General features: G+C 45.2%; 1 pseudogene; it reads left to right on the top strand.

Moving 5' to 3' along the window:
- Positions 1–6,770: 6,770 nt before the first annotated feature.
- LOC132380281 (peptidyl-prolyl cis-trans isomerase F, mitochondrial-like) lies at positions 6,771–7,479 on the top strand (annotated as a pseudogene).
- Positions 7,480–16,862: the final 9,383 nt, after the last annotated feature.

Genomic DNA, 16,862 nt, shown 5'->3' with positions numbered 1-16,862 from the left:
TCAGGACTAACTGAAAGAAAAGATAGTAAGAGATTTGAAAGTAGGAGAGGGAGGGGAAACCCGAAATGATAGGGGAAGACAGGAGGGGGTGCGGTGGGGTGGTCTGTCCCCATCCGCTGCTCCTCATCGTACGGCACCTTCCCATGCAAACACAATACCTGTTTCACCTCTTCCTGTCCTATCTCAGGTGGCAGTGACTAAGTCGTCGTTTGCCCAAACCAGTACCTCATGCAGCGGAGAAGCTAAACGCAGATTGGGTGGATGGGTGCGTGGATAGATGGATGGATGGATTGATGGATGGGCGAGTTGATGGATGGGTGAGTGGATGGATGGGTGAGTGGATGGATGGGTGGATGGATGGATGGGCGGATGGATGGATGGGCGGATGGATGGATGGGTGAGTGGATGGATGGGTGAGTGGATGGATGGGTGGATGGATGGATGGGCGGATGGATGGATGGGCGGATGGATGGATGGGTGAGTGGATGGATGGGTGAGTGGATGGATGGGCGGATGGATGGATGGGTGGATTGATGGATGGGTGAGTGGATGGATGGGTGGGTGGATCGTGGATTAATGATGGATGGATGGATTGACGGATGGGTGAGTGGATCGTGGATTAATGATGGATGGATGGGTGGATTGATGGATGGGTGAGTGGATGGATGGGTGGGTGGATCGTGGATTAATGATGGATGGATGGGTGGATTGATGGATGGGTGAGTGGATCGTGGATTAATGATGGATGGATGGGTGGATTGATGGATGGGTGAGTGGATGGATGGGTGGGTGGATCGTAGATTAATGATGGATGGATGGATGGATGGATTGATGGATGGGTGAGTGGGTGGATGGATGGATGGGTAGATTGATGGATGGGTGAGTGGATCGTGGATTAATGATGGATGGGTGAGTGAATGGATGGGTGGGTGGATCGTGGATTAATGATGGATGGATGGATGGATTGATGGATGGGTGAGTGGATGGATGGGTGGGTGGATGGATGGAAGGATGGATGGATGGGTGGGTGGATGGATGGGATGGATGAATGGGTGGGTGGATCGTGGATTAATGATGGATGGATGGGTGGATTGATGGATGGGTGAGAGGATGGATGGGTGGGTGGATGGATGGAAGGATGGATGAATGGGTGGATCGTGGATTAATGATGGATGGATGGGTGGATTGATGGATGGGTGAGTGGATGGATGGGTGGATGGATGGATGGGCGGATGGATGGATGGGCGGATGGATGGATGGGTGGATGGATGGATGGGCGGATGGATGGATGGGCGGATGGATGGATGGGTGGATGGATGGATGGGCGGATGGATGGATGGGTGGATTGATGGATGGGTGAGTGGATGGATGGGTGGGTGGATCGTGGATTAATGATGGATGGATGGGTGGATTGATGGATGGGTGAGTGGATGGATGGGTGGGTGGATGGATGGAAGGATGGATGGATGGGTGGGTGGATGGATGGAAGGATGGATGAATGGGTGGGTGGATCGTGGATTAATGATGGATGGATGCGTGGATTGATGGATGGGTGAGAGGATGGATGGGTGGGTGGATGGATGGAAGGATGGATGAATGGGTGGGTGGATCGTGGATTAATGATGGATGGATGGGTGGATTGATGGATGGGTGAGTGGATGGATGGGTGGGTGGATGGATGGAAGGATGGGTGAATGGGTGATTGGATGGGCGGGTGGATGGTTGGATTAATGATGGATGGATGGATGGAAGGATGGATGGATGGGTCGGTGGATGGATGGGTAGGAAGGGCTTTTGTTTTGCTGTTTTGTTGGTGTTGCTGGTGATCCTGCTGAAAGTTATGCTGAAATTGCTGGAATGCATGTTGAGACTTGCAAGCTGCCTTACCCTTACATTGTGTTTAACACAAACGACACATTTCAGTGTCTGTTTGTATTTTGTGGTTGTCCTCATGAATGGCAACATCTCACCCTTGTCTGAGCTAAACTCCATCTTCTGTTCCTGTACTCACATTTGCTGTGGGCCTGTATCCCTCCAAGTCCTTTGACAACCCTCCATGGTTGGATGTCCTCATCTTCCCAAGACTCATTGCATGGAGAACAGCACAAAATTCCGTGTTGACCTTGCAATCCCACTGGGCATTATTGGGATGGTGTTTCGACGAGGAAAGGTTCCCAACTTTGGATGAAGTATTTCTGTGGAGGGTATGGAAATATTATGGTGCTGGTTTCAGATATAGCTAGTAACTCTGTGCCTGGACGAGTTGGTCATTAGCACACCAATCTGGGATCGTGCTGTGCGCTCATGGGCTGCTCTGTCAGTCACAGACAGAGCTCACAAGTCTGTTTTGGGCTGTGAGATGCTTTCTAGTGACCTGAGCCTGTGAAAGGGATTGGAGAAGCAGTTGTCCCTCGGCCTCCTGCGGCGTTTTAGTTTCAAACAGTTGAGAATGAGATTGAGAAAGTTTGACCTGGGCTACACTCAGGGCAGGAACTCACATCACAGCTGCTCTCTCACTGTGGCCCCTGCGCACACACACAGTCAACAGCTGCACTCTGTCAGAACAAAGGATTCTTGCAGTGCAATTAGTCAGAAACAGGAAGCAACTGAAAGATGCACAATTGAAACAAAGAAAGTTCTGGAAATACAGATCGGTCTGACCTGCATTGCATCATCGTTCAACAAAGAAAACAAGTCAAATCACTCAAACTCCCCTCTTGTCTCCCTCCGCACCCTGCCCCCATCTGATGACAGGGCAGAAACAGCCCAGAGCTGACTGATCGAACAGAAATACTTGCCGCAGATCAGCAAAAGATAAGACGGATAACTTTGTTTGTTGCACGTACATGGAAACATACAGAGAAAATGCGAGCTGCTGATTCGAGGTGGGAGCTGCTACAGGAAGAAGGGAGGGCTGCTGCCAGCAGTTCAGCCAGTGGGGGAGAGGAGAGGGATTGAGGGGACTCCTTTGTCCTGGGCAATGCTGTGGGGGAGAGGAGAGGGATTGAGGGGACTCCTTGCTGAGTTGCTGACACTATTCACCCAGGCGAGTGCAATGACACATTGAGCGTAATGAACTGCAGCTTCCTGTCTCAATGTCCAACAGTCCAAGGATTGTGCAGAGGCAGCCCACAATGTCATCATGCTTCCAGCATCAACGTAGCATACTCACAGCTCACTAACCCTAACTGTACATGGTTGGAGTGTGGGAGGGAACCAGAGTACCAGGAGGAAACCCACAAGGTCACAGGGAGAACATACCAATCCATTAAGATACAGAGGCTGGAAAATGCTTTGTGTTTGCACTGGAATGATTCAAGTACATTTATTGTCAAAGAAAGTATAAATTATACAACCTGGAGATTTGCTTGTTCACAGGTAGCCACAAAGCAAGAAACCTAAAAGAACCCCAATTAGAGGGAAAAAAAAGACCAACTCTCAATGCACAAGAAAAAGAAAAAATCCAAATTATGCAAACTATTGAAGTGAACATGAGGTTTTACCTACATCCTTAGGTTGTGTTAGTTGCATTTCACTGTTTTGATGTACAGGGGATAAATAAATAAATTATTTTGAATCCAATCATCGACACTGTAAAGTGCTACACTAAATACTACACGTGCCCTGTGGATGGTGGAAAGAACTTGAGGTTTCTGGAGGGAGTTATGCACCGCAGGACCCTAGGCCTCTGACCTGTTCATGTGGCTGTTCTGGCTGAGTTTCTGGTTTCAGGTGATCCCCAGTATGTTGTTGGTGCAGGTCTTGAAAATGATAATGGCAGGTGGTTAGACCATCTCTTGTTGCAGCTAATTATTGCATGGCATTTCATGGCAGGAATGTCATCTTGCTATTTATCAGTTCTTGTGTGAATGTCTCTGGGATTCATTGTGAGCAGCAGGGGCTGCTACATCTCCTGAGGAGATGTGAATGAAACTCAACACTGAACAAGCAAGAGCCAAGAGATTGTTGTTGAACACCCAGACCTTGGGGTACAAATACATTGTTCACTAGCTGGCAGACTGGTGGAAAAAACTGCACACAGGCTGGCCTTGTTTAGACTAGGCACTGTGTATAGGAGTTGGGATGTTACGTTATTCTATATCCATCCTTCAACCTCTAACTTTATTAGGTTTTATATATACAGTAATTCTTTATTTTTATGTAATGCTTTTTCTTTTTAATTATTGAATGTTGTTATTTTTCATTGCATGACAGAAGTTTGTGTAGGAACATTAGGACAAAAAAAAGTACAGTTGACATTTCAGGCCAAAAACCCTTGGGCAGGACTTTCTTTTCCCAATAGATGCTGCCTGACCTGCTGAATTCCTCCAGCAATTTGTGTGTGTTGCTCGGATTTCCAGCATCTACAGATTTTCTCTTATTTGTGGATTGGAACAGGCTGTTTTCTAGCAAAGGTATACTTGGTTAGTGACAGGCCATCAAAAGTGAAATTACAAGAGCAGAAGCAGGCCATTCGGCCCATCGAGTCTGCTCCGCCTGTCAATCATGGGCTGATCCAGTCATCCCCATTCTCCTGCCTTCTCCCCATACCTTTTGATGCCCTGGCTAATCAAGAACCTATCTATCTCTGCCTTTAATACACCCAATGATTTGCCTCCACAGCCGCTTGCAGCAACAAATTCCACAGGTTTACCACCCTCTGACTGAAGTAATTTCTCCGCATCTCTGTTCTAAATGGACGTGCCCTCTTGTCAAAAGCTCCCCTACCATGGGTACTAACTTTGTTATATAATTGTTATATGGTTATATGGTATTGCACTGAAAAGAAAGCTATCATGGCTTGCAGTGGGATCTCCAAGCCCCATTTCCAGAAAAGTTGGGATATTTTCCAAAATGCATTAAAAACAAAAATCTGTGATATGTTAATTCACATGAACCCCTATTTAACCAACAAAAATACAAAGAAAAGATTTTCAGTAGTTTTACTGACCAACTTAATTGCATTTTATAAATATATACAAATTTAGAATTTGATGGCTGCAACACACTCAACAAAAGTTGGGACAGAGGCATGTTTACCATTGTGTTACATCACCTTTCCTTTTAATAAAACTTTTTAATTGTTTTGGAACTGAGGATACTAATTGTAGTAGATTTGCAATTGGAAATTTTGTCCATTCTTGCTTGATATAAGTCTTCAGCTGCTCAACGGTCCGTGGTCTCCGTTGTCTGATTCTCCTCTTCATGATGCGCCATACATTTTCCACAGGAGATAGATCTGGACTGGCAGCAGGCCAGTCAAGCACACGCACTCTGTGTCTAGAAAGCCACGCTGTTGTAGCCCATGCAAAATGTGGTCTGGCATTGTCCTGCTGAAATAAACATGGATGTTGCGGGAAGAGACGTCGCCCTGATGGCAACATATGTCTCTCTAAAATCCTAATACACACCTCAGAGTCAATGGTACCTTCACATACATGCAACTCACCCATGCCGTGGGCACTGATGCACTCCCATACCATCACAGATGCTGGCTTTTGCACCTTTCGCTGATAACAATCAGGATGGTCATTTTCATCTTTGGCACAGAGAACTAGACGCCCGTTTTTTCCGAAAACTAGCTGAAGTGTGGACTCATCTGACCACAGCACACGGTTCTAGTCTTTCAGTCCATCTGAAATGATCTCAGGCCCAGAGAACTTGCCGGCATTTCTGCATAGAGTTGATGTATGGCTTCCTCCTTGCGTAATACAGTTTCAAGTTGCATTTCTGGATGCAGCGACGGACTGTGTTAAGTGACAATGGTTTTCCGAAGTACTCCCGAGCCCAGGTGGCTATAATTGTCACAGTAGCATGACGGTTTTTAGGCAGTGCCACCTGAGGGCTTGAAGATCATGCACATTCAACAGTGGTTTCCGACCTTACCCTTTATGCACTGAGATGTCTCTGAATTTTCTGAACCTTTTAACAATATTATGTACTGTAGATGTTGAAAGACCTAAATTCTCTGCAATCTTGCATTGGGAAATGTTCCTTTTGAACTGACTAACAATTCTCTCACGAATTTTGGCACAAAGGGGTGAGCCACGACCCATCCTTGCTTGCAAAGACTGAGCCTTTGATGGACGCTACTTTTATACCCAGTCATGATACCTCACCTGCTACCAATTAGCCTGCTTAATGTGGAGTCTTCCAAACCGGTGTTACTTGAATATTCTGTGCCCTTTTCAATCTTATTTTAACTCTGTCCCAACTTTTGTTGAATGTGTTGCAGCCATCAAATTCTAAATTTGTGTATATTTACAAAATACAATTAAGTTGGTCAGTAAAACTATTGAAAATCTTTTCTTTGTACTTTTGTTGGTTAAATAGGGGTTCATGTGAATTAACATATCACAGATTTTTGTTTTTAATTGCATTTTGGAAAATATCCCAACTTTTCTGGAAATGGGATTTATCGATCAGTTAGAAAAATAGATTAAAAAATGGCAGATGGAATTTAATACAGACAAGTGTGAGATGTTACACTTCGACAGGACCATCCAGGTCTTGCACAGTCCACAGGGTAGGACACTGTGGTAGAACAAAGGGATCTGTGAATTCATAATTCATTGAAAGTGGCATCAAAGGTAGATTGGGTCATAAAGAAAGCTTTTGGCACATTGGCTTTCATTAATCAAAGTATTGAGTACAGGAGATGGAATCACTCAAGATGCTGGAGGAACTCAGCTGGCCAGGCAGCATTTATGGAAATGAGTACAGTTGATGTTTTGGGCTGAGACCCTTCATCAAGACTGATGAAAAAAAGATGAGGAGGGAATTAGCACTCCTAGCAGCGTGCTCGGTTGAGGTTAGCACCAAGTGGTGAGAGGAAAAAAATAGAATGGGCAACCCTCGCGTCTTCTTCAACATTGGTTTTGATAAACAACTAGTTGACCGCATTGTATTCAAGCTAAGCAGCGATGTTGTCCCAAAACTGCAGAGAACTTCTGTGTGCTTTGTACCAAACCAGTGGGTGAGGGGTTTAAGGGATCAATTTTTCACCGAATAATTCCTAGCTTTATGTGCCAAGGTGGAGATTTCACAAAAGGCAATGGCACAGGGGGCAAATCCATCTATGGTAACAAATTTCCAGATGAGAACTTCATACCCAAACATGAAGGAGAAAGAATACTGTCAATGGGAAATGCTGCACCCAATATAAATGGATCACAATTTTTTATCTGTCCTGCCCAAACTAGTTGGTTGGATGGAAAGCATGTTGTGTTTGGCCGTGTGGTAGAACAAATGGAGTCAAAGGGATCGCAGAGTGGAAAGACAAGTGTTACTGTTCACATTCTTGACTGTGGAACAATGTGATGAGAACATCCCTATGGTGGCTGCTCAGTCTTTTTTCCATTGGTACGTTGCTATGAAGGGGGCAAAATCCAAATCTCAAGTTGATTTGTGTAATCGTACATTTCCAAGTTACCCGAGGCTTTTGCCCAGGTTGGAGCCTGAACCATCAATTTTCAGTGATCTGTGGCAATGCTTAGCCTTTAACTTTTTTATGAGGTCTAATGGAATTGTATTTATTTTAGCCTTGTACTAAAACACTTCATTCAAATAAAATGTACATTTGCTCACCAAAAAAAAAAGAAAAAAAAGACGAGGAATCAGAGTAAGAAGGTGGGGGGAGGGGAGGAAGAAACACAAAAACCGGGAGGGGGAAAGGGTGAAAGGGTGAAGTAAAGAGCTGGAAAGTTGATTGGTGAAAGGGATACAAGGCTGGAGAAAGGGGATTCTGGAAGACTTCAGCTTCTCTCACTTCCTGCAAACAAAAGGTGTAACTATGGGCCCTCGCATCGGTCCCATTTAGGCCTGCCTTGTTGTTAGCTCTGTGGAATAGTCTGTGTTCCAAGTCTACAATGGTATTACTCCTCAACATTTCCTATGCTACATTAATGACTGCATTGGTGCTCTTTCCTGCACCCATGCTGAGCTTGTCAAGTTCATCAACTTTGCCTCCAACTTCCACCCTGTCCTCAAATTTACTTGGTCCATTTCCAACACCTCCCTCCCCTTTCTCAATCTCTGGAGACAGCTTATCTACTGATGTCTATTACAAATCCACAGACTCTCACAGCTACCTGGACTATACCTCCTTGCACACTGTACTTGTGAAACCGCTATTCCTTTCTCTCAATTCTTCTATCTCCACCACATCTGCTCTCAACATGAGGCTTTTCATTCCAGAACGAAGGAGATGATCCTCCTTCTTCAAAGAAAGGGGCTTCCCTTCCTCCACCATCAATGCTACCCTCAACCACATCTCTTTCATTTCGTGCATGTCTGCCCTCACCCCATCAATCTCGCCATCCCACCAGGGATAAGGTTCTTCTGGTCCTCACCTACCACCCCACCAGCCTCCATGTCAGCACATAATTCTCCACAACTTCTGCCATCTCCAACAGGACCCCACCACCATATCTCCCCCACCCCAACTTGCTGCTTTCTGCAGGGACTGCTCCCTATGTGATTCCCTTGTCCATTTATCCCGCCCTACTGCTCTATCTCCTGGCACTTATCAATGCAAGTGGAACAACCTGCTCATATACCTCCTCCCTCACTGCCATCCAGGGCCCCAAACAGTTAATAGACAATAGACAATAGGTGCAGAAGTAGACCATTCGGCCCCTCGAGTCTGCACCGCCATTCTGAGATCATGGCTGATCATTCACTATCAATACCCAGTCCCTGCCTTGTCCCCATATCCCTTGATTCCCCTATCCATCAGATATCTATCCAGCTCCTTCTTGAAAGCATCCAGAGAATTGGCCTCCACCGTCTTCCGAGGCAGTGCATTCCACACCTCCACAACTCTCTGGGAGAAGAAGCTCTTCCTCAACTCTGTTTTAAATAACTGACCTCTTATTCTCAATCCATGCCCTCTGGTACTGGACTCTCCCAACATCTGGAACATATTTCCTGCCTCAATCCTATCAAATCCTTTAATTATCTTAAACGTTTCAATCAGATCCCCTCTCAATCTCCTCAATTCCAGCGTGTACAAGCCCAATCTCTCCAATCTCTCTGCGTAAGACAGCCCTGCCATCCCAGGAATCAACCTAGTGAATCTACGCTGCACTTCCTCAATTGCCAGATTGTCCTTCCTTAAACCTGGAGACCAAAACTGTACACAATATTCCAGGTGTGGTCTCACCAGGGCCCTGTACAAATGCAAAAGAACATCCTTGCTCTTGTACTCAATTCCCCTTGTAACAAAGGCCAACATTCCATTTGCCCTCTTCACTGCCTGTTGCACTTGCTCATTCACCTTCATTGACTAGTGAACTAGGACTCCTAGGTCTCTTTGCATTTCTCCCTTACCTAACTCGACACCGTTCAGACAATACTCTGCCCTCTTGTTCCAGCTTCCAAAGTGGATAACTTCACATTTATTCACATTGAATGACATCTGCCAAGTATCTGCCCACTCACTCAGCCTATCCAAGTCTCCCTGTATTCTCCTAACGTCCTCTTCGCATGTCACACTGCCACCCAGTTTAGTATCGTCAGCAAACTTGCTGATATAGTTTTCAATGCCCTCATCTAAATCATTGACATAAATCGTAAAGAGCTGTGGTCCCAATACAGAGCCCTGTGGTACCCCACTAGTCACCTCCAGCCAGTCTGAGAAACACCCATTCACTGCTACCCTTTGCTTTCTATCTACCAACCAGTTTTCTATCCATGTTGAAACCCTGCCCCCAATGCCATGAGCTCTGATTTTACTCACCAATCTCCTATGTGGCACCTTATCGAATGCCTTCTGAAAATCTAGGTACACAACATCTACTGGCTTACCCTCGTCTAACATCCTTGTTACACCCTCAAAAAACTCCAACAGATTAGTCAAGCATGATTTGCCCTTGGTAAATCCATGCTGGCTCGGCCTAATCCTATTTCTGCCATCTAGATGTGCCACTATTTCGTCCTTAATAATGGACTCAAGCATCTTCCCCACGACTGACGTTAGGCTAACAGGGCGATAGTTCTCCGTTTTCTCCTTCCCTCCCTTCTTGAAAAGTGGGACAACATTAGCCACTCTCCAATCTTCAGGAACTGATCCTGAACCTAAGGAACATTGGAAAATGATTACCAATGCATCCGCAATTTCCTGAGCCACCTCTTTTAGAACCCTCGGATGCAGACCATCTGGACCCGGGGATTTATTAGCCTTCAGTCCTACCAGTCTACTCATCACAGTTTCTTTCCTAATGTCAATCTGTCTCAATTCCTCTGATATCTTATGACCCTGGCCCATCCATACATCTGGGAGATTGCTTGTGTCCTCCCTGGTGAAGACAGATCTAAAGTATGCATTAAATTCTGTTGCCATTTCCCTGTTTCCCATAACAATTTCTCCCAATTCATTCTTCAAGGGGCCAACATTGTTCTTAACTATCTTCTTTCTCTTCACATAGCTAAAAAAGCTTTTGCTATCCCCTTTAATATTCCTGGCTAGACTGAGCTCATACCTGATTTTTTCTCTCCGTATTGCTTTTTTAGTTAAGATCTGCTGTTCCTTAAAACTTTCCCAATCATCTGTATTCCCACTCATCTTAGCCCTGTCATACTTCTTTTTCTTTAATGCTTTACAATCTCTGACTTCCTTTGTCAACCACTGTGGCCCCTTCCCCCTCTTTGAATCCTTCCTTCTCATTGGAATGAACTGCATTTGCATCTTTTGTGTTATGCCCAAGAATATCTGCCACTGCTGATCCACTGTCTTTCCTGCCAGGGCATCCGCCCATTTAACTTTGGCCAGCTCATCCCTCATGGCTCCGTAGTCTCCTTTATTTAATTGCAACACTGACACCTCTGATCTGCCCCTATCCCTCTCAAATTGTAGATAAAAACTTATCATGTTATGATCACTACTTCCTAATGGCTCCTTTACTTCAAGATCACTTATCAATTCCTGTTCATTACACATCACCAAGTCCAAAATAGCCTCGTTCCTGGTTGGCTCAAGCACAAGCTGTTCCAAAAATACATCCCTTAGACACTCCACAAACTCCCTATCCTGGGGTCCAGCACCTACCTGATTCTCCCAGTCCACCTGCATGTTGAAATCTCCCATAACGACTGCATTACCTTTAGCACATGCCAATGTTAACTCCCTAATCAACTTGTACCCAATATCCACGCTACTGTTTGGGGGCCTGTACACAACACCCATTAGGGTCTTTTTACCCTTACTGTTCCTCAGCTCAATCCACACAGACTCTACTTCCCCTGTTCCCAAGTCACCTCTTGCTAAGGACTGAATCTCATTCCTCACCAACAGGGCCACCCCACCCCCTCTTCCCATATTTCTGTCTCTACGATAGCACGTATACCCTGGTACACTCAATTCCCAGGCCTGATCCCCTTGCAGCCATGTCTCCGTTATCCCAACAATATCGTAGTTCCCCATTTTCATCTGAGCTTCAAGCTCATCTGTCTTATTTCTGACACTACGCGCATTCAAGTATAGAATTCTTAGCCCATTCCTCCTCTCTTTGCTTAAAACACTGTCTACTGTACCTAACCCAGCTCCTTGAACTTCCATCGGGCAAATTGCACCCTGAATTTTGATGACCTTCTCAAGATCACCCAAACCTTGTACACATTTAACCCCATGCACCTTCTGACCAACCCTCTGGATCTGGATCCCTGCCCCCTGCCCCCTGCACATCTAGTTTAAACCCCCCTGAGCAGCACTGGCAAATACTCCTGCAAGAATGTTAGTACCCCTCCGGTTCAGATGTAGACCGTCCCTTCGAAACAGATCCCAATGTCCCTGGAACAAAGACCAATTATCCAAAAACCTGAACCCTTCCTTCCTGCACCATGCTCTCAGCCTCGTATTAATGTGCATAATCATTCTATTCTTCGCCTCACTCGCACGTGGCACAGGTAGCAATCCTGAGATTGTCACCCTGGAGGTCCTGCCTTTCAGCTTCACTCCTAACTCCCTGAACTCTCTAAGCAGGACCCCCTCACTCACCTTACCTACATCATTGGTCCCTACATGGACCACAACATCTGGGTTCATGCCCTCACTCTCAAGAATAGCCTGCACCCGATCTGAGATGTCCCGGACCCTGGCACCAGGGAGGCAACATACCATCCGAGACTCCCGATCTGTCCCACAAAATCTCCTATCTGCCCCCCTAACTATAGAGTCCCCTAAAACTATCGCTCTCTTCTCTTCCCTCCTCCCCTTTCTAGTTGAGGGTTCAACCTCTGTGCCAGAGGCAGGACCACTACAACTCATTCCTGGTAGGTCATCCCCATCAACAGTATCCAGTACGGTATACTTATTGTTAATGGGAATGGCCGCAGGGGTGCTCTGCTCTCTCTGCCTGCTCCCCCTGCCTCTCTGGACCGTCACCCATCTGCCTACTTCTTGGTTTTTTGGTGTGACTACCTCCTGATATCTATCTCTGCCTCCACCTTCCGAATGATCCGTAGTTCATCCAGCTCCTGCTCCAACTCCCTAACTCGGTCTGATAGGAGCTGCAGCTGGACGCACCTTTTGCAGGTGTAGTCATCAGGGACAACTGTGTTGACCCTGACTTCCCACATACTGCATATGGAGCACACCACTGCTGTGACTGTCTCCCCCATACCTCAACTGGATTAATAGAATAAGTCTAAAAAGCACCTGGCGACCTTACCTTCTTCCCCTCAGCGAGCAATCACACAAGCTTACCGAAGTCCCCGAAGCCCACTTAGCCAAAGCCCAGGACTCTGCTTCCACGGACTCCCCCTTAGCCAAAGCCCAGGACTCTGCTTCCACGGACTCTGCTGCCCGCTCTGAAAAGTTGTTCCAGGTGAGGCAACACTTCACCTGTGAGTCTGCTGGGGGTCATCTATTGTATCCGGTCCTCTTGGTGTGTCCTCCTATATAACTGTGACACCCGATGTAGATCGGGAGACTGCTTTGCCAAGCACCTAATCTCCGTCTGCCAAAAAAATGTGCGTCACTCATTTTAATTCAACTTCCCATTTCCATTCTGACATGTCAGTACATGGGCTCCTCTACTGTCATGACAAGGTCATATTCAGGTTGGAGGAGCAACACCTTATATTCCGTCTGGGTAGCCTCTGACTTGATAACATGAACATCGATTTCTTGAACTTCTGGTAATAATCCCCCTTCACCATTCCCATTTCCCTCTCTCACCTTATCTCCTTGCCTGCCCATCACTTCCTTTCGGTGCTTGTCCCCCCTTTTCTTTCTTCCATGGACTTCTGTCCTCTCCTATCAGATTCCCCCTTCTCCAGCCCTGTATCTCTTTCACCAATCAACTTCCCAACTCTTTACTTCACCCCTCCCTCCTCCTGGTTTCACTTACCTTGTGTTTCTTCCTCCCCTCCCCCCACCTTCTTACACTGACCCCTCATCTATTTTTTCTCCAGTCCTGATTAAGGGCTTCAGCCTGAAATGCTGACTACTTTCCATAAATGCTGCATGTCCTGCTGAGTTCCTCCAGCTTTTACTTTACTTTATTGTCACCAAACAATTGATACTAGAGCGTACAATCATCAGTGATATTTGATTCTGCGTTTTACACTCCCTGAAGTACAAATCGAAGTAAATATAATAAAAATTTAAATTATAAATCATAATTAGAAAATAGAAAAGGGAAAGTAAGGTCATGCAAGTCAGGTCCGGATATTTGGAAGATACGACCCAGATCCGGGTCAAGATCCGTTCGGCAGTCTTATCACAGTTGGAAAGAAGCTGTTCCCAAATCTGGCCGTACGAATCTTCAAGCTCCTGAACCTTCTCCCGGAGGGAAGAGGGACAAAAAGTGTGTTGGCTGGGTGGGTCGTGTCCTTGATTATCCTGACAGCACTGCTCCGACAGTGTACAGTGTAAAGTGAGTCCAAGGATGGAAGATTGGTTTGTGTGATGTGCTGGGCTGTGTTCACAATCTTTTGCAGCTTCTTCCTGTCTTGGACAGGACAACTTCCATACCAGGTGGTGATGCACCCTGGAAGAATGCTTTCTACAGTGCATCTATAAAAATTAGTGAGGGTTTTAGGGGACAGGCCAAATTTCTTCAGCTTTCTCAGGAAGTAAAGATGCTGGTGGGCCTTTATGTTTGTTGCTTGGATTTCCAGCATCTGTAGATTTTCTTTTGTTGGTGATAGAAGATGGGGTGTTATGTTGAAGCTGCATAAAATATTGGTTAGGTCAAATTCTAAGTATTGTATGCAGTTTTGGTCACCTACCTTAAGGGAAGTTGTAAACAAAGTTGAAAGAGTAAGAGAAAATTTACAAGGATGTTGCTGGGTCTGGAGGACCTGAGTTATAAGGAAAGGTTGAATAGGCCAGGACTTTATTCCTTGGAACGTAGTAGATTGAAAGGAGATTTGATAGAAGTATACAAAATTATGAAGGGTATAGTTAGGGTAAGTGCAAGCAGGCTTTCACCTCTGAGTTTGGGTGGGACTACAACTAGAGGTCATAGGTTAAGGGTAAAAGGTGCAGTTTAAGAGGAACATGAGGGATCCCACACCCAAACATAAACAGAACAATATTATATCTGCTATCCAATGCAATGAGAACTGCATAGATGAGACAAAACAACCACTTCACAAACAGACGGCCCAAAAGAGGAGGGCTAACACCTCGTCAAGACTCAGCTGTAATTCTACCCCTAAAGGACAATGGACACTACTTTGATAACAATGTGCACATTTTGTACAGGGAGGGCTGGTGTTTTGAAAGAGGGGTTAAAAGAGCATTCTTCATCAAACGGGAAAACCTATCCCTGAACAGAGAGGGTGGGGTACGACAGCACATCAGCTTACAATATAGTTCTTAATCTTTACCCATTGTCTTCACAACAGTTCACACCTGCATTCATTCAAAAATAAGACTAATGACTCTTAACAACCTCATGTGATTGATATCGAACCTTCAAATATAACCGGAAACTACCCACCATGTATTAGAATTGAAGAAGCCTCTCAGATGAGTGGCAAAATGTCTTCTAGACAACATAGGAAGTCCGGTTGCTTTGATAGGAGGGAAAACTTCACTCAGAGGGTTATGAAAGTATGGAACGAGCTGCAGCATAAGTGATGCATGTGAGCTCAACTTCAATGTTTAAGAGAAGTTTGAGTAGGTATGTGGATGGTAGCGGTATGAAGGGCTGTGGTTGCGGTGTAGGTCAATTGGAATAGGCAGGTTAAATGGTTTGGCAGAGACTCGATGGGTTGAAGGGCTTGATTCTGTGTTGTACTTTTCTATGACTCTATATTGCACCAACACTAGATTCCTAATACATGTCAATGTATATGGGAAATAAAGTTGATCCTTGTACAAAGCATTGATTAGGCTGTACTCAGAGGAATGTGCAGAGTTCTTGTTTCCACAGTATAGGAATGACATGACTGAGCTGGAGAGGGGGCAACAAGGATGTTCCCTGATTTAGAAAGCTGGAATTATCAGGAAAGATTGGACAGACTGGGATATTTTATCCCTGTTATGAAGGAGGTCAAGAGTTGACATGGCATCTTTGATGTCTGGGGTATTGTGCTTGCAGTATATCGGCTTTCTCTCAACCTACTGCTCATTAGGGTGTGCTGTGGCAGGAGTTATAAAGGTAACAGCACTTACTTATTCTGTGCATAGATAATCTTGCAAAACTCAGAAAATACAAATACACAAAATGTATTTTTTAGTCAGCTGCAGTCTGTTTTATTGAGATACACTTTAAGTGTACGTAGAAAATATGCAACACATTTGCAGTAAAAGGCAGACGATATTGATTCCTTACACATTACACAGACCTACAATGGGAGTTCAATAATGGCATGAATATGAATTAAACTTACAACACAGCACTGAAGCAGAGAGTTAAACATTTCTGAGCCATAGCAGAGTGCAATGCCCCACACACACACACACACACACACACACACACACCCTCTCTATCAGTGGTTTGATCATAATGCAGTTCAGTTAAAACATTAGCAGTGCAGTTTCAAGTACAGTGGACCATCTCTGGTCAGAATTGTCCACATTGCATCAATATTAGAGCATGCCAGAGGATTTTGTTTTCTAAATGGCAGCCATGGGACTTAAGGCTGCTGTCACCCTCCAGTGTCACAGAATGATTGCACAGAATTTCAACTTAAACATTTGTCTGAAGCAAGAGCTTACCTTTGCAGACTGAGCCTTACTGGTATGCCCTGTGTGCACAGTAATTGCAACACAAGGTGTGCAGACATTCCACATTTACAGCTTCACCCACCACCTTTAAGCTACAGGTCCCATTGTCCCAAATTTTCCCAAACCAGTCTTCCAAATTCACATAGGGACCTCAGAAGCCCAATCAACCAGCAATCCAGGGCACACTGATGTAAAAGCCTGTATACAGCAGAGGTTTTTAAGCTATTCTATGACCGAGCCACAGGAACTAGTTAAGTAGAGAAAATGTCCACATACTGACACAGCATACTGTACATAGCCATCAGGTCCAGCAGTCATTGTAAACTCAGTAATCATTTCACAGTTTATGATCACAGCAGCTGGATCAGGAATATAAAATCAGCATACCCTGTCCATAAAATATTGGCATACACCAATCTACACCAAATAAACCACAAATCTGTACACACACACACACAATCCTGATTAAAAGAAGAAAACTGTTCAGTAGCCAGCATCTCAGAAACATCACAAACTCATTTGCAAGCCCTTCTTTTCCTCCATGCATAACCATTGTTGTGAGGATCCCTAACAGCAGTTAGTGAACCTGTGCCCGGCAAGCACTCGTGGATTAAACCTCATGCAGTAGCTTCCCACTTTCGCTAGACAGCAATGGATTGAACAAATCCATTCCCTCTCCCTG

The sequence above is a fragment of the Hypanus sabinus genome, chromosome 23 (genome assembly GCF_030144855.1).
Source record: "Hypanus sabinus isolate sHypSab1 chromosome 23, sHypSab1.hap1, whole genome shotgun sequence".
NCBI classification, from domain to species: domain Eukaryota; kingdom Metazoa; phylum Chordata; class Chondrichthyes; order Myliobatiformes; family Dasyatidae; genus Hypanus; species Hypanus sabinus.
Note: the sequence above shows the minus strand (reverse complement) of the source record. Positions and strands in the feature narration are given on the sequence as shown.